This window comes from Gopherus flavomarginatus (assembly GCF_025201925.1).
Source record: "Gopherus flavomarginatus isolate rGopFla2 chromosome 13 unlocalized genomic scaffold, rGopFla2.mat.asm SUPER_13_unloc_2, whole genome shotgun sequence".
Lineage (NCBI taxonomy): Eukaryota > Metazoa > Chordata > Testudines > Testudinidae > Gopherus > Gopherus flavomarginatus.
This window is the reverse complement of record NW_026114610.1, coordinates 3,641,079-3,658,879: the sequence shown is the minus strand read 5'-3', so window position 1 is coordinate 3,658,879 and position 17,801 is coordinate 3,641,079. Positions and strand designations below refer to the sequence as shown.

The window sequence follows — 17,801 nt, the reverse complement described above, 5'->3', positions numbered from 1 at the left end:
CCTATCCCCTCTCACCAAAGCATCTAAGAACCAGATGAGAGACATCTCTCTCCCACTACAACAACAATTCCAGTTGACCTGGACTGAGGAAGGAAATCTTCTCCTTTGCAGCACTAGCAAACGTGGACTGAGTCATGAACACCTCCCCACATCCAATCTGGTGTTCCTGGCCTGGGACACGGGAGGCGCTCCTCTCTTCTCCATTTGGGACATGACGGGATAACAGAAGTGACAGGGCTTTATGGGAAATAATTATTTGACTGATTCATGTGCAAGTCCTAGTCCTTCTTAACACAAACAAATGGTTTATCCTGCATGCTGATGCCAGTTTGGAGGGTCTGGGAGCAGTCCCGTACCAGGGAGTGGAAGGAAATGTAAATCTGTAGGCTTTGCCAGCTGAGGACTGTCTGATAGCGAAACTCGCTATCCCATCCACCAGCAACAGATCTTGGTCTTGAAATGGGCCATCACTGAGAAATTTCGAGACTGCTTGTGTGGTGCTCAGTTTCAGGTGTGGACAGAGAACAATCCACTGACTTATGTGTTAACAAGGACTAAGCTGGATGCTACAAGGCAGAGATGGGTGGCTACTTTTGCTAGCCATAACTTCGCATTCAATACCAATGAGTTAGTATAATAGGGAATGTGATTTATCAGGACCACCAATTCTTGGCTGGCGGGAGGATGTAAGCAGGGTCGCTATGAACCCTACCCTGCCATCTGTTGGTGATGTGTTGTAAAGGCCTTTTGAGGCTGATGTCATTTGCATGGTTCCACCCACCCCGGATTGCATGATGGGAGTGCTTGTCCAAACGGTCATTTCAGCTGCTGTGGGATCCCCAGTCTCTTTGTTATTGGGGCAGGAGTAATGCAGTGTATTTTGCTGTTCGTTTTGGATCAAGGAGAGAGTAACTGTAGCTGGCATTTGAGGCCTGAGAGCTTCACCCTCTCCTGAAAAGTACTCATCATTAAGGGGTCTGGGTTCCCAAAGCCCAAGGTTTGTGGAATGCTGGAATGGATGTTTGTTTGGCTTTTGGCAGCTGGTGTGTGCTGCTTTCATTTCTGCTGTCGGTGGTGTGTAAAGACAGAGATGTTTTTGAATCTGTTTGAGTTGTTGTTAGTGGTGCAGTCACTGGCCTTAAGCTTATGTCTTTTGATCTCTTTCAGGGTGTGTTTTGGTTCTGAGAGGTAAAAGGCAGCTGCTGCGTGTGTGGTGTAATGGAGTGAGGTGGCAAAGGTTGATTTGCAGATGTGGTGCATGTGCCACAAAAGTTGTGGGAGCCCACCCCCAGCTCTGGTCCCAGAGGCCAGAATTTGCATTAACCCACCTGCTGACCTCTGACTAGGAATTTTGCCCTGCTAACTCTTCCAGCAAAACAGGCCAAAGAAAGTGTACGCAAGCACTGTACTGCAGCCCCCGTGCTCTTTTCAGTTCCTTCCCACAGAACTTAAACTGCATACCAGTCCAGTCCCTTGCTGTTGCTTGTCTAAGAACTGCATGCATATGCTAGACCGTACCCTGTGCTGATTCCCGACTTTTGTGCTCCATACAGCCTTGCCTGTCTGTGTCTCTGTGGCGCAATGGGTTAGCGCGTTCGGCTGTTAACCGAAAGGATGGTGGTTCGAGCCCACCCGGGGACGGCGATGAGCCCGTGCTACTTCCTTGCTTCCCCGAGGCCTGCAGGGAGCCTCCAAAGTCCCCTTTTGCTGCCTCTTGGCCTCAGTGCTTTCAGCTGGTGGCCCAAAGAGCGTGCTGGATGCCATTCAGAAACCCGTCTCCCAGCAGCCGTGCCGGAGGCTCAGGCTTAATCCTCGAGGCCGAGCACAAAAACTTTCAGCCGGGAACATTTTGCTCCCTTCCCGCCTTCGCCAAAGCGGCAAGGGAGAAGGGGACGAGACACGCCTGCTCAGAGACGCCTCCCTCCCACTTCCCTGTAGGCTGTGCAAAGCTGTTGGCCTGCCTCATGCCTCGTCAGGAAAGAGCAGCCATGCTGCCCAAGCCTGAGTCACGTGCGCAGCCAGGCCCGCCTCGGCTGACGGCGCACAGAGCCACGTGAGTCAATGGCAGGTCGAGTCGGTAGCCTCGGCTCTTTCCCCTGACAGCCACACAGCACTGTCTAGCGCCCCGAGAGCCTCCCTCGTGTTCTCCCGCAGCCCGCCGGGGTGGGTGGGAAAAGGGGACCAGGAAGCACTGCAGCCTCATTCTGGGACAGGAGGCCCTTGCCACACCCAGACCTCCCTCTTGCCTTCAGCCCAGGTAGCCAGGGAGCTCTCTGGCAGGCCACCGCCTCAGCCACCTCTTGCAGCTCTGCTGGTCACCGCCTCGCTGGAAGGCCCAGAGGGAAAAGAAACAAACACACACACACACACGTAGCAGAGAATGGTTTCGATCCCTCGACCTCTGGGTTATGGGCCCAGCACGCTTCCGCTGCGCCACTCTGCTGGCTCTTCACAGCCCTGCCACCCAGCCGGCACTATCCAGATTAGGGCCTTACGCGCTCTCGTGCTGGCAGGCGGATGCGCAGGCTGCTGGCAGCTGCCCTGGTCACAGGATTTTACAGCATCTGCAGGGTAAAAGGGATCTCTTTGGGGTTTGGACCCCACTGGGAGCTGGGTAGCTGAGTGCCGGAGACGGGAGCAGTTCTTAAACTGTTCTCAGTTAAGCCTTCAGCTGGTGGGGGACATGGTTCAGCCTTGGATCCCTGTCTGCAGCAGGCAAGCGCCTCTGGCTCAATCGGCCCCCCTCGCTGTCTTAGCAGACTAAAACCCGGAGCAAACGCACAAGCCTTGCAAAGGAAGAGGAGCCGGGATCTCGAACAAATGTCAACATTTTATTAAGATGACGTTCAAAGAAAAAAAAACGGGTACGGTACAGCGTTTAGGAGCAGAAGTTTCTGGTGATCAGGGAACAACGTACAGATTACCCGGGGGTGCGAAGTTCGGTTTAAGATCGGGTGGCATAAGGAATACATAATGTGCAATAGCCCCGACTGGGGGTAAAAGGTTAATGTACAGACACTGAGTTAGGAGGGTATGTTGTCCATGTGAGGGCTAAGTTCAGGTGTGGAGTATAAAGAGCGGATAGGACGATGAGGATGGATTGACCCGCATTTGGTGAGTTTGAACATTCAGTGTTTTTTAATCTTTTCCACAATCTTGTTTAAGCAGGGTCGCTATGAACTCTACCCTGCCATCTGTTGGTGATCTGTTGTAAAGGCCTTTTGAGGCTGCTGTCATTTGCATGGTTCCACCCACCCCGGATTGCATGATGGGAGTGCTTGTCCAAACGGTCATTTCAGCTGCTGTGGGATCCCCAGTCTCTTTGTTATTGGGGCAGGAGTAATGCAGTGTATTTTGCTGTTCGTTTTGGATCAAGGAGAGAGTAACTGTAGCTGGCATTTGAGGCCTGAGAGCTTCACCCTCTCCTGAAAAGTACTCATCATTAAGGGCCAAGGCTTGTGGGAGGCTGGAATGGATGTTTGTTTGGCTTTTGGCAGCCGGTGCGTGCTGGTTTTGTTCCTGTTGTTGGTGGTGTGTAAAGACAGAGGTGTTTTTGAATCTGTTTGAGTTGTTGTTAGTGGTGCAGTTGTTGGCCTTAAGCTTATGCTGTTTGATCTTTTTCAGGGTGTGTTTTGGTCCTGAGAGGTAAAAGGCAGTTGCTGTGTTTGTGGTGTTATGGAGTGAGGTAGCAAAGGTTGATTTGCAGAGGTGGTGCATGTGCCATGAAAGTTGTGGGGGTCCCCCCCCAGCTCTGGTCCCAGAGGCCAGAATTAGTGTAAACCTACCCATTGACCTGTTATTAAGAATCTGGTTTCAGAGTGTGTCACAAAAGCTGTGTCCCACAGCTTAACTCTCAGAATGCAATCTGCAAAATTTTCTTGTTCTTTAAGTGGTGGGGAGCCTTTTCCCCCACTATAGAGTTGTTTTCAACTTCTAGTGTGAAAAAGAGATCACAGCCTAGTACTTTAGAAATACTGGAAAACTACATTTAGTCACTAACCACTTTTTATCCATGGCTAGTTCTAAACATGGGTTAGAAATGTAAAACATTCTATTTTTAAACGAGAGAGACACAAAGGGCATAAAATGTGCATTTAAAGATTCTACTAGAAATCCATAGCACTAAGTGCAAATACTCTTTTTCAATGTTTCTTATTTCACTTTGTTTTGGAACCCATGTCCCTTGCCTAACGAGATATATGTAGGTTCGGGTGAGTTCCGAAATCATGAACCGCTAAGTTCCGTTCTACTGTCCTTGATTCATATCACCGGAATAACTGCACTTTATTACCACTGCCCTAATAAGAAAGAGACTGAGGATCCCACAGCAGCCGAAATGATCCTTTGGACAAGCACCCCCATCATGCAATCCGGGGTGGGTGGAACCATGCAAATGACAGCAGCCTCAAAAGGCCTTTACAACAGATCACCAACAGATGGCAGGTTAGAGTTCATTCTCACCCTGCTTACATCCTCCCCCCAGCCAGGCAGATTGGACAAATGACCAGGGAGGAGTATAAAGATATTGCTCAGGCAGGCAGGAGTGAAATCAGGAAGGGCAACTCAGGCTTGGAGTTGCAGCTAGCAAGAGATGTTAAGAGTAACAACAAGAAGGGTTTCTTCAGGTATGTTAGCAACAAAAAGAAAGTCAAGGAAAATGTGGGCCCCTTCCTCAATGAGGGAGGCAACCTAGTGACAGAGGATGTGGAAAAAACTAATGTACTTGATGCTTCCCCCTGCCCCCATCTTCACAAACAAAATCATCTCCCAGACTGCTGCACTGGGCAGCATAGCATCTTTGAAAAGTCATGGTGATCAGGGGAGGTCCCAGATGACTGGAAAAAGGCTAATGTAGTGCCCATCTTTCAAAGAGGGAAGAAAGAAGGAGGATCAGGGGAATTACAGGCCAGTCAGCCTCACCTCAGTCCCTGGAAAAATCATGGAGCAGGTCCTCGAGGAATCAATTCTGAAGCACTCAGAGAAGAGGCAAGTGATCAGGAGCAGTCAGCATGGATTCAGCAAGGACAAGTCACGCCTGACTAACCTAATTGCCTTCTGTGAGGAAATAACTGGGTCTGCGGATGAGGGGAAAGCAATGGAGGTGTTACTCCTTGACTTTACCAAAGCTTTTGATACAATCTCCCACAGTATTCTTGTCGGCAAGTTCAAAAAGTATGGGCTGGATGAATAGATTATAAAGTGGACAGAAAGCTGGCTAGGTCGTCGGGTTCAGCGGGTAGTGATCAATGGCTCCACGTCTAATTGGCAGCCGATATCAAGCGGCGTGCCCCAAGGGTCCGTCCTGGGGCCGGTTGTGTTCAACATCTTCATTAATGATCTGGAGGATGGCTTGGACTGCACTCTCAGCAAGTTTGCAGATGACACTAAACTGGGAGGAGCGGTCGATACACTGGAGGGTAGGGATAGGATACAGAGGGACCTAGAAAAATTAGAGGATTGGGCTGAAAGAAACCTGATGAGGTTCAGCAAGGACAAGTGCCCAGTCCTACACTTAGGACGGAAGAATCCCATGCACTGCTCCAGACTAGGGACCGAATGGCTAGGCAGCAGTTCTGCAGAAAAGGGCCTAGGGGTTACAGTGGATGAAAAGCTGGATATGAGTCGACAGTGTGCCCTTGTTGCCAAGAAGGCTAACGGCATTTTGGACTGCATACGTAGGGGCATTGCCAGCAGATGGAGGGACGTGATCGTTCCCTTCTATTTGACATTGGTGAGGCCTCATCTGGAGTACCGTGTCCAGTTTTTGGCCCCACACTCCAAGAAGGATGTGGAAAAACTGAAAAGAGTCCAGCCTAGGGCAACAAAAATGATTAGGGGGCTGGAAGACATGACTTATGAGGAGAGGCTGAGGGAACTGGGATTGTTTATTCTGCAGAAGAGAAGAATGAGGGGGGATTGATCGCTGCTTTCAACTACCTGAAAGGGGGTTCCAAAGAGGATGGATCTAGACTGTTCTCAGTGGTACCAGATGACGGAACAAGGAGCAATGGTCCCAAGTTGCGGTGGGGAAGGTTTAGGTTGGATATTAGGAAAACCCTTTTTCATGAGGAGGGTAGTGAAGCATTGGAATAGGTTCCCTAGGGAGGTGGTGGAATCTCCTTCCTTAGAGGTTTTTAAGGTCAGGTTTGACAAAGCCCTGGCTGGGATGATTTAGTTGGGGATTGGGTTGGACTAGATGTCCTCCTGAGGTCCCTTCCAACCCTGAGAGGCCATGATTTTTAAGATGTTCCCGTGTATCAAGATGAGCTGCAGCTCAGCGAACCCCAATGATCTGAGGCCAGCTACTTTGCAGGAGAGGCAGACCAAGCAGCAAGTACAACACGGGGTCGCACCCCGGCCGGCAGATAGAATCTCATGTCTGAGATCCCGGCTCCTGTTCCTTTGCAAAGTGTGTGCTTTTGCTCCAGATTTTAGCTGTGGGCCAAGTGCCCTCTGGCTTCTCGTCCAGGCTCCGTCCTCCATGTGCCTGGCCATCAGCGGGACTGTCTCAGGAGAGCAGCTTCCCCACCCTCGCTGCATCCCAATCTCCGCCTAGCTGGGGAAGGAGCAGAGGCAGCTCGGAGAAAAGACTCCTTTGAGCGCTGGAGATGGCCGGAGCATCTTATTTGCATACCCACAGTGCGTTGCCTGCAGTGAAGCGAGTCCCTGGTCAAGGGGCTGGTTTTGCTCCCTAGCAGTTTAGCGGGCTGTGAGAGTAGTCACCCTGACTTGTGGTAGCATACGCGGTTGCTCCTGCAGAGACTCTGCTTTTTTTTTTTCCTTCTTTTTCTTCTTCTTCTCTTCCCTTCCCAGTTTGTATAAATCTTTTGCCTTTTACTAAAGATTTTTGTGGAGAGGAGCATTTATGAGTTTGTATCCAATTTTTTTGAGGCTTTGTTTTGGTAAGGCTGTTCCCTGTTGTGAAAAAAACAGAAGGATACTATCTCAGCTAGTGTCAGTAACTCAAGCTTTTCTATTAGTGTATGAAAACAACTGAGAGCTCTGAAAATGACTGTGTGGGATTTTTTGCCCTTCTTTTTTTTTTTTTTTGAGCTCATCGTCTTAGTGAGATGGCTTCCTAGCTAACAGGGGACTGTTTTGTGATGTGTATTTTGCTGGCTCTTTGGTTTCATAAGTTTTTGGTTATCACAATTAAAGAGCAGCAAAGAATTGCGTTGTTGTTTGTGTTAACGTTTGGTCTGTCCTAAGAGTGTATGGTTTGGAGTCATTTGTAACTCTTGGGTTAGTTATTGTCAACAGCTTATTTTTGGGTCCCTGAGTTGAAAGGCTGCTCTTGCGGATTTCAGTTTGTCATTGTTGGAAGGTCAGTTAAAGAGCTGCTTTCTTAATCTAGTCCATGAGGGTTCTTACGCCGCCCTCCTTAATATACCTTCCAGAAGGTGATTGCATGGTTTCCCTCGTCTCCCCACAGAAGAGAAATTGTCCATCCCTTTCCTGTTGGGAAAACACCAGTGTTTTTAAATGTTTTGCCCAGATGAGGGATAGTTCATAGGAGCAGAAGAGGAGGAAGTTTGTGGCCATTTGAGTCAGATTTCTAGCGTTTAAGGCCAGAAGGAACCAGCCGATCACCTCAGAGGGACTAAGGGGCACCAATGCTCCAAAGAGCGAGGAACTGCTTTGATGCAATTGACTGTATGGGTATGTCTACATCTACAATTTTGCAGCGCTGGTTGTTACAGCTGTATTAGTACAGCTGTATAGGGCCAGCGCTGCAGAGTGGCCACACTTACAGCAACCAGCGCTGCAAGTGGTGTTAGATGTGGCCACACTGCAGCGCTGTTGGGCGGCTTCAAGGGGGGTTTGGGGAACGCGAGAGCAAACCGGGGAAGGAGACCAGCTTCGCCGCGGTTTGCTCTCGCGTTCCCCGAACCCCCCTGCAAACCGCAGGGAAGGAGACCTGCTTGCTCGGGGGTTCGGGGAACGCGAGAGCAAACCGGGGAAGGAGACCAGCTTCGCCGCGGTTTGCTCTCGCGTTCCCCGAACCCCCCTGCAAACCGCAGGGAAGGAGACCTGCTTGCTCGGGGGTTCGGGGAACGCGAGAGCAAACCGGGGAAGGAGACCAGCTTCGCCGCGGTTTGCTCTCGCGTTCCCCGAACCCCCCTGCAAACCGCAGGGAAGGAGACCTGCTTGCTCGGGGGTTCGGGGAACGCGAGAGCAAACCGCAGGGAAGGAGACCTGCTTGCTCGGGGGTTCGGGGAACGCGAGAGCAAACCGCAGGGAAGGAGACCTGCTTGATTACCAGAGGCTTCCTCAGGTATGCTGGGATACCTGCTTATTCCACGGAGGTCAAGAAAAGCGCTGGTAAGTGTCTACACTTGATTACCAGCGCTGGATCACCAGCGCTGGATCCTCTACACCCGAGACAAAACGGGAGTACGGCCAGCGCTACAAACAGGGAGTTGCAGCGCTGGTGATGCCCTGCAGATGTGTACACCTCCTAAGTTGCAGCGCTGTAACCCCCTCACCAGCGCTGCAACTTTGTGATGTAGACAAGCCCTATGTTTGAGATAGTTGCGTGGGAAGGAGCAGAAAAGAGCACTGGGGCTGCGGAATAGCGCTTGCATAGTCTTTCTTTGCCCTGGTTTCCTGTAAGAGTTAACAGTGAGAGATTGGTAGTCACAGGTCAGTGGGTGGGTTTATGGAAATTAGGAATCTAGAGGGGAAACCAGGGAGAGGAAGGCATCTGCAAGACTTGTCTGTCTTTGAACAGAATTGTGTGTTAAGGGTTCTTGCTTTCAATTCTTCCACTGGAGTCATTTTGGGGAAGTGAGTCAGTCTCCCGTAGAGTTCCCTAGTTATGGTGTTTGTTGCATGTCTGGGAGCTCATCCTGGTGAGGTAGAAATGGGTGGGCGCAGGGGTGTGCGTGCGTGGCAGAGTAGTAGCATTGTTTCTTGGCTCTTTGGAGCTAAGATGAAAGCATAGTGGGTGTTATTGCTGCAGTCTGTGATATGTCTTTGAGGTGAGCACTGTATATTAGCTTGATTTTTGAAAGAAGAGGATTAGTGAAAACAGGAGCTTGCTTTGTCTACCCTATGCATGGATCTGGTATTGCAGTGCTTCCAGGAACAGTGTATCTTCTGGTTAGAAAAACAGAAAAAAGTTAAACTGTGATGATCTTTTTTTCAAGCAGATTTTTTTTTGAAATAGCAGAAAAATGTGGTATCTTTAGTGTTTTTGTTTCTTTATGATAAACACAATACAGTTACACTTTCTTGGAAGTGTTTTGTGAGTCTGCAGATGTGAGAGGTTCTTCTTTGTTTTGCTAGAGAATTATTTAAGAGGCTGGACTCCTTCTTTCTGCTGTGAGTCTTTTCAACAGTATGAGGGACAAATGCTTTCTGGACTCTGGGTCTGTTGGGGAGATGGTTTTTTTTTGTTTTTGTTTTTCTAGGGGTGGGGGCTTGGTAATATTTGAGATTACGTGTACATCAACAACTGCATGAGTTACACAGACTTCTCCCTACCAGACATACGTTCTATGTATCTTGGTTCGTAAGATCGAGACAAGGCACTAGGTGTCGTGCTGCATCCGGCACACAAGGGCCCCAAGCCTGATTTTTTTCCCCCCAAACTGACTGTAATCTAAATGCTAAATAATAACCCTTAACTTCTCATTATTGCCACCCTCACTATTGGAAAATCCCCAAAATCACAACAGTGACTTACAAATCATGAGAATTCTTTGTTTAAAAAATGTAATGTGGGTTCTCTATCTTTCCCTTCCAGTTTTCTGAACCAGGCAAGCTTGAAACTTACTTTTCTAGTCCAGCCAGAGCTCCAGAGAGCAGGAGCCCCCGGCGCCTGGGGCTGGCAGGCAGTGGGGTTCCTCACGGTTGTGTATTCCACACACACTTTGATCTCACCCACCAAGCATCAAGTGTGATCTCCTCAGGCACTAGAACAGCCTTAACATGGAGTCACAGATAGCCCCCTTGGGCACCCTGACTCTAGCTTGCAACCCAGGTGTAGTAGAAGCTGCTGTAACACTCAAACTCTGTATGTCCTTTAGGGTTAACCCTAGCCAAACAGCCGGGATCCCTTGCTTATGCTTAGAAGGCATGCCATCTCCCTGAAGTCCAAGCAGCATCGGGGGTGGGGACAACAGTTTCTTCCTGACAGAGATTTTTATTCTATTCCCCCAGAGCTCAAGCTGATGGGGGCAAGTGTTTGTGCAGGTCTCTGCCTCCTCGTGGGTGTGTGAGGGGGAGCAATCAACCAGGTCTTTTGTCCATGGATGATCCACAGTGGCCTGTCTGATGTCTCAGTCAGGGCCTTCTCTTGTTGGAAAGGAGATGACGCTTCTTCTGGTAAACTAGCATTTCACACTTGGTAATGCTTCTCTCCTGACTGGTGGCGGAGTGGCAGCAAGGGGGTTTACAGCTTTAGTGCCAACACTTATATATCACCTTACAACATGGGCTATGGCTATTATAGGTGAGAAGAATGCATGCAGCAACTGACAAGCTAGTCATAAACTCTAAACACATTTTTATGAATCTAATGCCTGTTTTAACAACACTAACAAACAGGTGAGCAAGATTAGTTTCCAGCCATGCGTTTGTCACTTTTCAGTAAGGCCTAGGGGCCTTGGCGTGAGCTGGCACCTGGTCTGCCAGTGTCAGAAGAGGATCTTCCCTCTCTTATCCCAAGGTGTCTGTACTGGGAGCAGTACTGTTCAACTTATTCATAAATGATCTGGGGAAAGGGGTAAATGGTGAGGTGGCAAAATTTGCAGATGATACAAAATTGCTCAAGATAGTTAAGTCCCAGGCAGACTGCGAAGAGCCACAAAGAGATCTGACACAACTGGGTGACGGGACAACCAAATGGCAGATGAACATCGGCGCTGTTAAGTGCAAAGTAATGCACGTTGGAAAACAGAATCCCAACTATCCCTATAAAACGATGGGGTCTAAATTAGCTGTTACCACTTGAGAAAGAGATCTGGGAGTCGTTGTGGATAGTTCTTTGAAAACATCCACTCAATGTGCAGCGGAGTGTTGGGAATCATTACGAAAGGGATAGGTAAGAAGACAGAAACTATCATATCGCTTCAATATCAATCCATGATACGTCCACATCTTGAATACTGTGTGCTGATGCAGTCGCCCCAATCTCAAAAAAGATCTATTGGAATGGGAAAGATTCAGAAAAGGACAACAAAGATGATGTGGGGATATGGATCAGCTTCTGTCTAAGAAGAGATTCATAAGATTGGGACTTTTCATCTTGGAAAAGAGACGACTAAAGGGGGATACAACGGAGGTCTATAAAACCATGACTGGTGTGGAGAAAGTAAATATAAAAGAAAAAAAAAGCTGTGGCTCTTTGAGGGCAGCTCAACCACACTGCTTCTTCTGCGGCAGTTCGGCAGCGAGTCCTCCCTCCCTTCCTCTTTGGTAGACATTTGGTGGCAGCTCAAAGACTAAGACAGGAAATGGGGAACCCGCCGCCGAATTTCTGCCAAAGACCAGACATGCTGACCCGATACCAGACAGGCCGCCACTTTGAATTGGCTGCTCCAAGCACCTGCTTGCTACGCTGGTGCCTGGAGCCAGCCCTGCTCCTGTGACAAGCAGGGGCTGGTGCAGAGCGTGGCAGGGCAGGGAGATGACATCTCGTCTAATAGCGGGACCCTTTCACAGCAACGGCAGCACCTCCCCACAGTAGCACAGACCCACTTACTCCTCCTGCTTTCTCCTGACACCAGCACCACCCTTCCCGGCAGCACCTGGTTCCAGACTCGCACCGGAAATGGGAAGTTTGGGCCGGGCCTGGCAGCAGCTGTCAGGAAATGGAACCAGGAGACACAACCACTCCCATTGTGCTGTGGGGCACATCCTGGCTGGTGGGAGATGGAGGCAGTGGACACTACCACCCCCATGGTGCCGTAGGGTTTTCAGATGGGGTGCCCTCCCCAGGGTTGGGCTCCAGGGGAGGTTTGGCATCTTAAGGGACTGGGTGGGGAGGCTTGGAGGAAGTTTGAAGACCAACAGTGAAGGGGAAGTTGGACACTGGCCAGAATACCAGAGAGACAAGGCAGGTGAGGTGATACCTGTTACTGGACCAGCTTTGGAGTCACACAAGGTCTTCTTCATGGAAGGGAAAGGTGCTCAGAGCATCACAGTTCAACAGAAGGTGGAACACTCTGCCCCGAACACCAGACTTTCCCCTACTTTCTGGAATGGGGCGGCAGTCCCCCCTGTCCTGTCAACAGCCCCACCACGTAACCCAAAGGTGGCTGCATCTTAGCACCAAGACACCAGTGGTCACCGCTCCAGAGGAGATGGTACATACAGGCCACTGCCCTACGTGGCCACCAGACGTCACAGACTGTGCACTGTCTTAGCTGGCCCCACATGTTACTGCCCCAAGAGGTGAGGTAAACACAGGCTACTACTCAAACTGGGCACCTGGGGTCACTGCAGCAATGGTTGGGGGGGATACAGGCGGGGCACTGCCGCACATGGTCACCAGGTGGCACTGCTGCAATGGTGCTGGTGCGGTGGAGATGATAAACAGGCCACTGCCTGAAGTGGCCACTACCACAATGGCGTGGGGAGAGGGGGAGGGAGATACCAATAGGGCACTGCCACACCAGGGCACCACAGGGAGGTCACTGCTCCAATTAATAGAGATACACATCGGGTAGTGCCCCAACTGGGGGCCCTACCCTAGAGAGAGGGGGGGCTGGGGAGAGAAGAGGAAATCAAAGGCCACTGCCTCACTTAGCCATCGGGGTCACTACCTAAATAGGGGACACACACACACAGGGCACTGCCCCACCTGACCAGCAGGGGTCACTGCCCCAATTGGGGGATACACAGAGGGTACTGCCCCATGGGAATGCCAGGGATCAGTGCCTGCCATACCTGGCACACGGGTAGAGGGGATAGGGTGACCAGATGTCCCGATTTTATAGGGACAGTCTCGATATTCGGGACTTTTTCTTATGTAGGTGCCTATTATCCTCCACCCTGTCCCGATTCTTCACACTTTCTATCTGGTCACCCTGGGGGCGGGGGAGGGAGGGGCTACACAAAGGGCACTGCCATACTGGCCCTACAGTGCACATCCCTAGTGGGGGAGTGATACACACCAGAAGCAGGGCTCACTGCCACAAAGGGGTTGGAAGATACCCAGGGCACTGCCTGACACAGCCACCCAGGCACCCTGCCACCTTGGGGAAGGTGAAGAATACACCTTGGGCACTGACTCCTCTGGCTATTAGTGGTCACATGCCCAATATAGGGGTTGGGGAGGAGTAAATATACACAGGGGACTGCCCCACCTGGGGAAGACGTGTCAACGAGATGAGAGTGAGATACGCAGAGGGCCCTGCCCCAATGGCTGATATACATACAAGGCCCTGCCTCACCTACGCACCAGCGCTAACAGGCACAATGGCAGTAGTGGGGTCACACAGACAACTGACCTCAGTTGCCACCAGGGGTCACTGCAGCAATGCTAAGGGGGGATACATGCCAGGCATTGCTGCCCCTCGCCACCAGGAGTCACTGCTCCTACAAGAAGGCACCTACAGGACACTCCCGTGCCTGGCCAGCAGAGGTCACTATCACTGGGGAGGGGCTATGGGGAAGCTGAGAAAGAGCAACTAACTGCAGTGGGGAAAATCATAATCTACCGGGGAGAAAGAATGGACTCCACTAGGACATCGCACCAACTCCAGCCAGGCTCGATACCGGCAATTCGGGGCTGGAGCAGCTCCAGCTAGAGGCTGGGTGGAGACAGGTGACCTCGGTTTCTGCGCTGAGCAGGCTGCTTTGGCAGCGAGGAGGGACAGGGAACCCCCTGCCCAGGGTCTTGCTGCCCAAGGAAGGGGAGATCTGCGGCACTCTTTGGAGTAGCAGGTTCAGCAGCCGTAAGCCCCACGCTTCTCCCTGCCTGAGCTCTCCAGGAGCACATTACGTACAGGTGTGCGCTGGATGTAGGCACCAGTGTAACAACAGGGCCAGACTCTGCTGAGTGCTGCCTGTGAGAGACAAGGCCAGTCAGACGGGCAGATGGGGGAAGGACATGACAGAGCCAGCGGCCATGAGCTGATCCCATCATAAGTCCAGCCTGTGACATCACCATCCGTCCCTGCAGCTCTCCATCTGTCCCGCTGTCCGTCCAACCCTCAACCCCTCATCCATCCCCAACGTATGCCACATACACCCCTTCATCCATCGCCACACACACTCATCTATTTCCTCTTGCATCCTGCTGTCCCTCTGATTGTCCCTGCAGTGCCTAGCACAAGGAAGCATAGTGGACCCTGAGCGAGGCTTTTGGGTGATGCAGTAATGGAGCTAGCAGGTGAAAGGGGCATCTCTAATCCCAGCCCCACTTCTCCTCTGCCCAAAGCCATGACCGTGAGCCCACCCCTCTCAGTCTCAGACCTCACAGCCCCAAATACATGAACGGCCACTCACACTGTGACCTAGTTACAGCAATGAGGTCTTCCCGAAGATAGGAGGTGGGAGGAGCAACCCTCAATCCTAGCAGGCAGGACACATCCTTCCCAGTATGGCAGAGACCCTGCCCATGGGCAGATAGACCCAGCTGAGTCCATAGGAGACTGGGGAAGCGGGAGCAGAGGAAGAGAATGCAGGCAACTGAACATGACAGGTGTCCATGAAAGGAAAGAGAAAGAGTTTGAGTGAAAGCTGGCCAACACAGAGAGAGAAACCTAGGAGGACGAAAGAAATTCACAACAGAGAGTCACCCTCATGGATCCAACTGGCCAGAGAGATGATCAGCTCTCGCAAATGGCAACATCATCTCCCCTGAAGCCAAAGCTAGTCCGGAAACCAACACCCAGGTAACAAGAAGTCCCTGCCTGGAGCCAGGACAGCTGTGACCAGAGCCCTTCCCAAACCAGATACACATCTCACCGACAGAGACGGTTACTCTCGTTGCAGTTGGGCAGCTCTTGCCTGACATCAACAGGATTCACGCTGTCACTGCTCTCGATCACTTTCCATCTCACCTCAGGGCTGGACTCCATTCCTGCGACTTCTTTTCCCTTGGTATGAAACACAACACAAGAGGAAAAGAAAAAGCAATGGTGGTGAGGCTCCTCTTCTCGCTACTCCCGCACCCCAGGGCTTCGGCTTCAACCCTCCTCCCATTCTGCCATCACAGCTACAATTAGAAATCTGAACCCGGGGCTCACACCTGGTTGTCTCCTCAATCCTAGGCCCTGTCCAGTATGTCTCCCTCCACAGAAGTTATCTGGCCTCATCTTACACTCCATCTTCATATTGCTCTTCTCCTTCCCAGAGCTCCTGCTCTGCTCCTCAGACCTGTCTGTCCTCAGCTCTGCAGGCAGAGGGGAAGGGGCATGATGGGAACACACACACTCCATTCCAGACACCACACAGCATCCACAGGGCTACCAAAACACCTCATCTTCGGCCAAAACCACACCTCACCCCGAGGGAGCAAAAAGCCTTTGTGAGCACAGCACACACAAGACAGGAAAAGATTAACACCCACAGCCAGCCCAGTCAAAGTGGGAGCTTCCTCACCTTCCCGGCCACAGGTCCATGGGGCTCATGGATGGAGAAGTTTGCTGGGCTGTGGGGGTCCCTGAAGAACTAGCTCAGCATGAGAATGACTGGGATGTATGTGGAGGCCTGACTGTGGGCTGGGGTGTTCAGGAGGACTTAAGGGAAGGGAATAGGGGGATTAGAGATAGAAGAGGGAGGGGTTACCAAGGTGCATTGTGGGAATGTGGGATTTACAGAGCCCAGAGTGGATGGGTGTCAGCGGGTTGGACAACCCCACAGTGGTTGAAAAGGGGAACCTGGCAGGTTTGGGTGTAGCAGAGATTGAAGATGAGGAACCTCACACCCTGGGGATGATCTGGGGGAGTGGGAGGATGGGAAAGTGGGGCCCAGCAATGAGAAATGGGTTGGAGGCAATTAGGGGTGGGGCGCTGAGAACAGGGATGGGGGGAGGAGGAGGAAGGGGGGGCGGGGTGCTGAGGACGGGGATGGGGGGGTTGCTGAGGACGGGGATGGGGGGGAGGAGGAGGAAGGGGGAGCGGGGTGCTGAGGACGGGAAGGAGGATGTTGGGGGTGGGGCGAGAGGAGGAGGTCAGTGTCGGGGTCCTGAGGACAGAGGGGGAGGAGGAGGTCGGGGCAAAGGGAAAGGGCAGGTAGAGTGTACATGAAGGGGGAGGGGATGCTGGGGGCTGAGGGATCCTCACAGATGGGGGTGGGGCTGGCGAGAGGGTCACAACAGATGAGGGGACACTGGGGGGGGCAGGTTGTGGGGGCTTGAAGGGGCTGCTGGGGCCCTACAGAGGGAGAGGAGGGGGCGGTGCTGGCAGGAGAGTCACAGCGGACGGGAGGGGACACTGGGGGGCAGGTTGGGGGAGGTTGAAGGCCCCGCGGCCCCAGGCTGCCGCTTGTGGGGCTGCTCCCAGGCAGCTCAGCCCCCCCCCGTTGCCCCCCAGGCCCAGCGGGGGGGGGTGAAGCCCTTTCACTCCGCGGTGCCTCTGCCCTGTGCCCCCCCCCGCCCGGCTCCCACGGGCCCGGGCTGCTCCCGGGGCAGGGGCTGGGCCTGGCGCCTGGAACTGGGTGTCTGAGCCCCCGGCCCCCCCGTGCGGAGCCGCCTCTCCCCGTCCCGCCTCAGCGCCCCTCGGCCCGGCCCCGCCCGCCGGCTGCCCCCGAGCCCGCGTCCCCCCCGCAGCGCCGGGGCGGGTCCCACTGGTGCCCCCCCCCGGCTCCCCGTGGGAGGGGGCGGGGGCAGCGAAGCCTCAGGGCGAGGGAACCAGGCCCGCACCCCACGCGCCGAGTCTCTGTCCCGCGCTCTCTCCGCCAATAAGGGAGCGGGGAGGGGCGCGGCGAACTGACGAGCTACGGCCCCTCCTCCAATAGAGGCCGCGTGTGAGAGGGAGAACTACGCTTCCCAGTGCGCACCGGGAGGGGGCACATTGCCTGAGCAACCGTTCGTCACTTCCGCTCTGAGACGAGCCAGGAACTACAACTCCCAGCCTGCCCCGGGGTGCTTCCGTCCCCTCGAGCCCAGGAGAGGGCGGGTCCCTGGGTCAATCGGACACCTCCCGCCCCGCCCCCCAGAGATCCCCGGCCCCGCCCTCCCCAAGCTCCGGCTCCTGACACGAACTCTCGTGTCGCGGGGTCTCGGCCTGGCCCCGCCCCCCGTAGCGCGGCGCCCCCCAGTGCGGTGGGGGCTGCCGGGCGCCTGCTCCTCCCCTGGGCTCGTCTGTGCCGCCCCGATGTGCCCCGCGGGGGCTGCCCCGCTCGGGGGGGGGCGTTGGGTGGAGCCCTATGGAAACACGGGGGTGGGCAGGGCTGGGAGCCAGGACTCCTGGGTTCTCCCCCCAGCCAGGGGAGATTAGGGGGTAGAGTGGGGGAGGGGCTGGGGGGGGTCTCCTGCCCAAGGGGCAAGTCCAGGAGCTGGTGTCCGGCAGCAGGTCACTTGTGGGCCCCGAGTGTCCGATCTGGAAACAGCTGCCTGTCCCCACGCCCGGGGACTGCGCGTGGCTGGCAACCGTCTGCTTGTACCTGAGAATTATCCATACACCCCAGGGGTGTGAGCCCTGCGCTCCCCTGTCAGTGACTGGGGCACAGAGCCATGTGTACGAGTCACTCTGTGCGGGGATGTCAGTTCATACAGACTTTGCTGGTGCTTTTTCTGTAGCCTGTGGTAAAATGAGGCAATTAACTAGATGCGTTGATGGAAGTTCTCTGCGTACCCTCGGGGTACATGTACCCCTGTTTGAGAACCACTGACGTAGGGGAACCCA

At 53.1% G+C, this 17,801-nt stretch overlaps 3 non-coding genes across 3 annotated transcripts; all 3 read left to right on the top strand.

Moving 5' to 3' along the window:
* The first annotated feature begins 1,567 nt into the window (after window positions 1-1,567).
* On the top strand, window positions 1,568-1,641 carry TRNAN-GUU (transfer RNA asparagine (anticodon GUU)). Its single transcript has one exon. It is a non-coding gene; the product is annotated as a tRNA-Asn (tRNA).
* A 5,154-nt stretch (window positions 1,642-6,795) lies between these two features.
* Window positions 6,796-6,910, top strand: LOC127041383 (U5 spliceosomal RNA). The gene has a single exon (XR_007771667.1). It is a non-coding gene; the product is annotated as a U5 spliceosomal RNA (small nuclear RNA).
* Window positions 6,911-8,905: 1,995 nt separating this feature from the next.
* Window positions 8,906-9,101, top strand: LOC127041365 (U2 spliceosomal RNA). Its single transcript, XR_007771649.1, has one exon. It is a non-coding gene; the product is annotated as a U2 spliceosomal RNA (small nuclear RNA).
* The last annotated feature ends 8,700 nt before the right edge of the window (window positions 9,102-17,801 follow it).